At 49.8% G+C, this 7,869-nt stretch overlaps 1 protein-coding gene and 1 long non-coding RNA gene across 2 annotated transcripts in view; both read right to left on the reverse strand.

The window, feature by feature from the left end:
• The window catches only part of NCK2 (NCK adaptor protein 2), a 133,568-nt gene extending 133,548 nt beyond the window's left edge, over window positions 1-20 (reverse strand). The window contains exon 1 of the mRNA XM_036355396.1: window positions 1-20. The gene's annotated coding sequence lies outside the window, so the exon portion shown is untranslated.
• Window positions 21-221: 201 nt separating this feature from the next.
• LOC118679125 lies at window positions 222-1,776 on the reverse strand. The gene is made up of 3 exons (XR_004975132.1): window positions 1,662-1,776; window positions 962-1,173; window positions 222-845 (listed from the first exon to the last, which is right to left on the reverse strand). It is a non-coding gene; the product is annotated as an uncharacterized LOC118679125 (long non-coding RNA).
• Between the last annotated feature and the right edge of the window lie 6,093 nt (window positions 1,777-7,869).

Genomic DNA, 7,869 nt, shown 5'->3' on the forward strand with positions numbered 1-7,869 from the left:
CTGGGGGCGCGCAGGCGGCTCCGGGCGCCAGGACGGGCCTGCGCTCGGGGCGCGCGGCCGCCGGGTCAGCGCGGGGCCGAGCCTGGGGAGGGAGGGTCCCCGTTCCTGGAGCGACTTGCGCGGGGCGGGGGCGGGGCGGGTGAGGGGCGGGAGAGGAAAGAAAGCACAGCCCGGCGGCCGGCGGTGGCCCTCCCGCCCCCGCCCCCCCGCCCGCCCGTCCGTCGGGGTCTCTCCTCGCCAAGCTCCAAGTTGTTGGGCGCCCCCCACCCGGAAGTGTTCCCGGGGCGCTGAGCAAAGCAGGCCTGCTGTCCATCAGCGGAGCGACTTGCACCCGAAGATGACTTCCTCCCTGTAATTGCCTGTGGGCATCTTTGTTTATTTGTCTTCTTTCTGTTTACTTTCCCAACCAGACACTTCGTTAGGGCCTCGTCGGAAGCACTTGTGCAGAGGGGGAGAGACCCAGCCTCCCGCCTCCCGAGGTCCCTCTGGCTCCAGCAGCACCAGGGTCAGGGTCCTGCGAGGAGGTGTCGCCACTGCCGTCCCTAGTAGCGGGGCTGGCCGGGTCCCCGAGCTGTAAACAAACTTGGCATATTCACCCCGAGAGGAAGGGGAAAGGCACAGCCCCTCTCACGGCCCTGTGCCTCCAGATGTCCCTTCTCCAGTCGCCTTCCCACATGGCTTCCCAGAAGGACATCCTGCCATTCAGATGGCTCTGGTTTCCTGGAGGAGGAGCCTGGGTGCATGTGAATGAGGTTCTTTCTTGGGTTCCTGGCTTCTCGTTATTATTAAGGCAATAATAACCTCCCGGGTGACATCACAGCATCGCGGGCATCACTGCCTGGTTCCTAAAAGGAAGTACCACAGGAGGGTAGCTAGAGCCAGTAGGACTGCCAAGTCGCAGCCCGGTGCTGCACCATCTGCTTCTTGGGCTGTGGAGCCTGCACAGGTGCTTCTTACCTACCTGACACCTTAGAGGGAGCCAGTGTTGATGTGGTCCTAGGTAAGTCCCGGACACCTCACTGGCAGGAGGGAGCACTCAGGTCACTAGCTGGAAGGAGGCGCATTGTGCCGAGCAGGGATGGGTCTAAGCTAAGGTCAGGGAGGGGGCCACCTCCTTCTCTGACCTCTGGAAAGAAGCTACGTCAGCCCATCCTTTTGTGAAAACCTTACCTACTGAGAAGGAAAGCAGAGTATAGTCACTGGTTTGGCCCAAATTTTAAATTAGTTCATTCAAAATAGGTGTAACAACCTGGCCCCAGTTTCTAACTTGTCTGCTTTGTAAACTTTCACTGACTCATTGTTCTTGAACTCTTTTTCCTTCTCTGATTCTTTGTAAAGTCGCCAAAAACATTTTCTATCTAAAACCCAATGTCTCTTTCTCAATCTTTGTCCTACGACGTTTCCTGAAGCACGCGGCATTTCTGTATTTCCTGAAACTTGGTCATTCTCCCACTTATCGACGTTTCTGACCCGCCTGTCTCTGTTTTTTTGTAAGGTGGGTTGTCCTCCCAACCTCGTACAGCAATATCCCAAAGCAGACTGCCCTTTGTCTTCATTCTGATCTTTTTTTTTAAGAGAGTGCATCACATTCTGTCTGCTTCTAGTCTGGGTGTTCAGTTATTACCTCCCCGGTCAGTAGCCTTGGAGAGCTCCCAGCTTACCTGCTGTCCCTCTGCCTGACTCATCTTCTCTTCAAACTCACCGCATTCAGAATGCGACTTAATCTCCTTCCCAAACTAGTTCCTCCTCCCAGAGTCTCAGGCTTGGGCAAGAGTCCACCAGGCAGCTCCGCTCCTGGGAGAAACCTCATTACAATTGCCTTCTTCCTCCCACGCTCCAAGCTCACCCCAGTGCGGTGAGGACAGACAGGGCTCTAGGTGACCCTGGTCCCTCCCAACCTAAATCTCTATGATTCTGACTCAGTGGTCAGTAAACATCTCTTTGCGCCTCTTTTCCATCTCCAATGCCACACCCTAATTTTCACGTAATTGCTTATAATGTACCTCTCTTGAATTTTTTACATATATCATCTGCAACACACACAATAGTATTGCCCTCATTTTACACATGAAAAAAAAAAAACTGACACAGTAAGTGAAGGTGCTGGAATCAGAACCTCACATACTCGACTCCAAGCTCTGGTACCCACTGCCTTCCACCTGGTCAGCTTACTCACTCCCTTCCATCCCTCAAATTCATACTGGATATCAGCATCATCCTGAACTTTCTAAAAATTCCTTCTAGCTTGTACCTCCCCGCCACCCACACAGTTCTGCAGGGTGTCTGACAGCAGAAGGCTTGAGCAGCACTTCAGGAAGGTGAGGAACTGGGCCCTAAGAGGCCTATATTCATTTCCTGGGGCCACCTTAACAAGTCACCTCCACCCGCAGGACTTAAAACAGACATGAGTTCTGGAGGCCAGCGGCTGCAAGGTCTGAGCTCAGTGCCAGCAGGCCCACGCTCTCTTCAAAGGCTCTAGGGAACCATCTTTCCAGCCTCCTCCAGCTCCTGGGGCTCCAGGGGCTCCTTGGCGTATATCAGCATCACCCCCATCTCTGCCTCTGTCTTCACGGGGCCCAGTCCCCTGTGTGTGCGCTCCCTGTCTCTCTTATAAGGACACGCTGCCTTTAGGGCGCCCCCAAACCCAGAACGATCTCATCCCCAGGGGGCTTTGTAACCTCCACAGAGACCCCTTTTCCAAATAAGGTCCCATTCACAGGGTCCAGGCGAAGATGATTTTTGATCTAAAAAATGTATGTTGCTTGCCCTAGCCGGTTTGGCTCAGTGGATAGAGTGTCGGCCTGCAGACTGAAGGGTCCCAGGTTCGATTCCAGTCAAGGGCACATACCCAGGTTGGGGGCTCGATCCCCAATAGGGGGCATGCAGGAGGCATCTCATCTTTGATGTTTCTATCTCTCGCTCCCTCTCCCTTCCTCTCTGAAATCAATAAATGTATTTAAAAAAATAAAAATGTATGTTTCTTCATTCTATTCCATTAGTATGTCCATGTTTGTTTTACCATTAAAATGTCTTCAGTAATAAAGTATTGAAAGGATAAAAAGCATAACCCGTTCCCCCAAAATCACATCAGCATTAAATCCTAAGATTATCTTCCAAAGGCCTCTGGAACTCAGCCCTGCACCCTGCGCTGTCTCTCTGCCTCCCCTGCCCCCACGTAAGCTCCAAGCTCCAGTCACTCTGCTCTCCCCCTGTGCCCCACTTACTAGTAGTCGCACTCATTTCTGCCTCCTGTCCCTTCCTCTTCCTTCACAGTTCCATTCAAGCCCCCTCTCTCCTCTCCTTGGACTCATGGAAAACACAAGGTGAGGTCGAGGGCGCTGTGAGCCCCCCTGAGAAGGCTGCAGGCACGCCGCCTCCTGGGCCTCTGACAGCAAAATGCAGAGTTGTGAAGACTAAATGGGATCATGGTTTGGCACATGGTAAACGCATGAGCTGTTCCATGACCTCCCACCTTACCCTCCATTCAATTAAACATACTGAGTGTATTTCTATTTGGAAGGCTTAAGAATCAATTCAGAAGAAATAAAGATAAATTAGTTTTTAATCTTGGAGGAAGGAACAGAGCCATCCACAATAACTATAACATAAAGCTAACTATGAAAGGTACCAAACAAAACATGCTCTGAAAATCAGAAGGGGCTTAGGTTTAGGTGGTGGCATTAGAAATGGACCTTGAGAGACGACAGTGGGAAGTTATGATAACATGGCTGCCCTGCTTCCAGCCCCTCCCTATTTAGGGGGACCCCTGCCTGCCCTTGGCAGCAGGCAGAGTCCTCCACCCCTCCTTTCTCAGAAGCCCCTTGAGAGGGAATGGCCTGGGGTTGGCCAATAGTACCTTCCCTCTCAGGACATGGAAACTGGAGAGAGTGGAGAAGGGGAGGGAGGGCAAGACTCAGTTTTCTCTGGCTGGAAGGGTCCAGAACTTTCCTTCGGAGACCCTTACCAGGCTTGGTTCCCCCGCCCCTTCCCAGCTTTTCCAGACCCCAGCAGGCTGCTTGATATCCTGCCAGTACATTTCTGTTTTTTCTGCTTAAGGCAGCCAGACACACTTTTCTCATCTTGCCACGCAAACTCCTGAATACTACAGACTACGGGGTTTTAAAATGTAGAGGCAGACAGGAGGAAATTCCCAGTGGAGAGATCTTAGACCACTAAGGAGGACAGAGAGGGGGATGTGAGAGGACTCCATGGACATAGGGAATGCTCCACTTGCCTAAATGGAGCAGAGGATGCTGGGAGAGGATCCTGAGGAGATACTTCCGGGCTTGGCAGCAGGAGAGCTGACTGTGTGCGCGCACCAAAGAAAGCCGGGAGGGAGAAAGAGCCATTGGAAGCTTGCATCACTTAGGTCAGTGGTTCTCAACCTTGGCTGCACATTAGAATCACCTGGAAATCTTTTTAAAATCCTGATTTCTGGGCCTCATCCTCCGGAAATTCTGTTTCTTTGTTACTAATGATGTGGCCCCACCCCATAACAAAGAAACAGAATTTCCGGAGGATGAGGCCCAGAAATCAGGATTTTAAAGAGATTCCCAGGTGATTCTAATGTGCAGCCAAGGTTGAGAACCACTGGCGTAGGTAGTAACCCAAACTAGAGTGGAAACAGTGATTCTCAACCCTCCTAACGCCGCGACCCTTTAATACAGTTCCTCATGTTGTGACCCAACCATAAAATTATTTTCGTTGCTACTTCATAACTGTAATTTTGCTACTGTTATGAATCGTAATGTAAATATCTGATATGCAGGATGTATTTTCATTGTTACAAATTGAACATAATTAAAGCATAGTGATTAATCACAAAAACAATATGTAATTATATATGTGTTTTCCGATGGTCTTAGGCGACCCCTGTGAAAGGGTCGTTCGACCCCCAAAGGGGTCTCGACCCACAGGTTGGGAACCGCTGGTTTAGGAGAAATTGAGACAAAAGGCTCACAAGGAATTGACAACTGATTGGATGTGAAGGGCAAAGGAGAACGGGCATCAAATATAACCTCATGGTTTAGATGTGGGTAGCTGCAAAGACAATGGTGCCTGTATCAGAAATGTAGAAGTGGGGTTCATGGGTTTGGAAGGGTCTGGTTTTGTACGTGCAGTTAAATTTACGGAATATTTATTGCCGACTTACTACAGGGAGAATGCTCTCCAGGAGCACAGAACCCAGCAAGCACAGCTCCTGCCGCAGGCGACACCGCACAAGGCAGCTGTTGGTGCTCTACCTGTTTCATCAGAGTAAGGAGCCTGTTGCTCCCTAACTGAGCCATCCACCTGCGGGTGACAGACACGCCCTGGGGGCAGGGTCCAAGCCTGACATCTCTCTGCGGCTCCAGCTCTTTTGCCTGCAGACCCAGCCCGGAGCAGGCACTTCATAAATCTCATGATGGCCCCAAACGCCACACCGTCCTGAGCTGCCAAGGGGAGCGGGGGACTGCGAGCACCCACGGAGAGGCCCCAAAAGAGGTCTTTGTGAGCACGCGATGAGGATTCCACACCAAATAGTGGTGGACTTGCAGGTGTCAGTATGGCATTTTACCTACAGCAGCATAATGTGGATAAGGACAGGAACTTGAGTCTTATGGCGGCATAATGAGTTCTTACCCAAAGACCTAAGTACCATCTCATTACCTCTTGAGATTCGAAAAGAACAGGCTAGAACCCATGAAATCCATCCCTCCATGGCTGACAGGGTTAGGTTGTTTTAAACCACAAACACAGAGGTGAAGTTTAAACACACCCCAAACACCATAGAGCCAGTGCGATGAAGGGTGAAGAGGAAAGCAGGTGTGCTCAGACACGGCCCGTCTTCACCTGCGCTTGGTCGGGGATCACTCACTGCAGCGATCGTATCCATCGTAACCAAAACTTGAAGAAATACAGAAATGACCCCACTTTACATTGGTTTTGATTATTGGTAGCAGGGCAGAATTGATTTTAGATGGGGAAAATTCTAAGGCAGCTTCATAACTTTAGACAAACGAAGAGGATTTTACTCAAGCTTTTATTTTGAAGCCTGCCTTTAACTGGAAATCACATTTCTGTTCCATACAATAAACCCTCCGTTAATCAGGATGCCTTGGGGAGGAGCTGTCCTACTAAATTAAATTTTCATTTTGGTTAAAGATTAACCAGAAAACCCTGTTAGCAAGAGCATAAGTTCACATTTAAAAATATATATGTATATTGCCAGCTGATATTCCACCATAAAAATGCACCCATAATGCCTGGGTCATCCTTCTGAACAGCGCCCTGGAGAAGATTGGGTAGAATCTGCACTAAGTCAGAGCCACGCGCTACAAGTATTTTTTACGTTAATTAAAGCATGTGTTTTCCTGCATTTGCTCCTTTTTTTTCTTTTTTCCCCCCCAAAAAAGTAGAGTACTGAGTCAGGAGCTTCCAGTTAGTGGGGGTTCTAATTGCTTAAAGTCCACGTTCTCCAGTGTTTCCCAGGGAAGCCTTCTGAAGTGTGAGCAGTTGTCAGCCAGAGGTGGAAGCAGAACGCTTCCCTGTGAGCACTCTCACTCGGCAGGAAGAAGTTAACGAGGCAGTAGTTTCAGAAACGCTGTGCTGTGAGGCGCTGCCTTTTTCATTTGCTGTTCCTGGTGGCTGCTGGGAACAGCGCTGCAGCCTGTGAATTGGGTGGAACTTTTACACTGGACAGGGCTGTGTTTGAGAAGTAACCTGTGCAGCTCCCTACCTGGGAGAGTGGGTGCCCCTCCCTTGCAAACAGCACCTCCACCCAGGGCTCCTAAGCTCGCTTCCTTGAGTCCCTCTCACTCCCCACGCCTCTGCTGGGGCACTCAGCCCACATGCCTTGGTTTGTAGTCATTTATGTCCATATGAAATTTAAAGATGACAGATTGATTACGAGGAAGGATGATTGCTTCGAATTCCCCAGAGTACCTCAGAAAAAGTGGGCAGTTACTAAAGGTTTTTCAGATTGCATTGTATGGGATTTTTAAAAAACTATTTAGAAATGTGTTTTTTTTTTTAAAAAAATGCAAGTCTTGTACAGTTAGCTATTAATGTTGTAAGTTATTATTACTAATGCTATAGTTACTCATTCATTGTGCTCTTACCACTTGGCAAGCTCATTATCTGACCTCACAACCCTATGAGGGAGGCATGATGACCCCATTTATAGGTAAGAAAACAAGCTTCACAAACTTGCCTGAGGTCACGAAGCTAACAGGTGTTTAGGATCTCGCATGCAAGTATTGGTTCACAGGTGCCTGTGATGAATACATTGGGTGTGTTTTACTTTGTCATGAAATCACTTTCCTGTCGATTTCTTAACAGAGTTCCTGGTCGTCCCCCACTTCACTCTGTTTTTATTAGGCACTTCTGGCATCTGCATGGACGGGGCCATGGGGCGTAAGGTGAGGAAGATGTGACTCACACCTTCACCCACACGGACTCAGGCTGGAGGAAGTCTCACAGCTTCTGAGGGGAACCTCAGAGCCAAGCTGGATGCAGTCTTAGTTTCCTATAGCTGCCGCAACAAATTACTAAAAATCAGGGGCTTGAACAGCACAGACTTATTACCTACAGTTCTGTGAGCCCAAAGTCCAACATAGGCGCATTGGGCTAAAGAGCAAGGCATTGACTGGGCTGTGCTACCTCTTGGGGGACAATCCACTTGCTTTCCCCACTCCTCCAGGCTGCCCACATTCCTTGGCTCAGGGTCCCTTCCTCCATCTTCCAGGCAGCAATCATGCATCTTTCTGACTCTCCTTGCACTTTTGAGTCTCTCTCCCTCTGGCCAGGAAAGTGATCCTCTCTCAAGAACTCAAGTGATTACAGTGGGTCCTCAGGGAGCATCCAGGACCACTCCCCATCTCTGGGTCT

Source organism: Myotis myotis, unplaced genomic scaffold (assembly GCF_014108235.1).
Source record: "Myotis myotis isolate mMyoMyo1 unplaced genomic scaffold, mMyoMyo1.p scaffold_m19_p_22, whole genome shotgun sequence".
Taxonomy (NCBI): Eukaryota; Metazoa; Chordata; class Mammalia; order Chiroptera; family Vespertilionidae; genus Myotis; species Myotis myotis.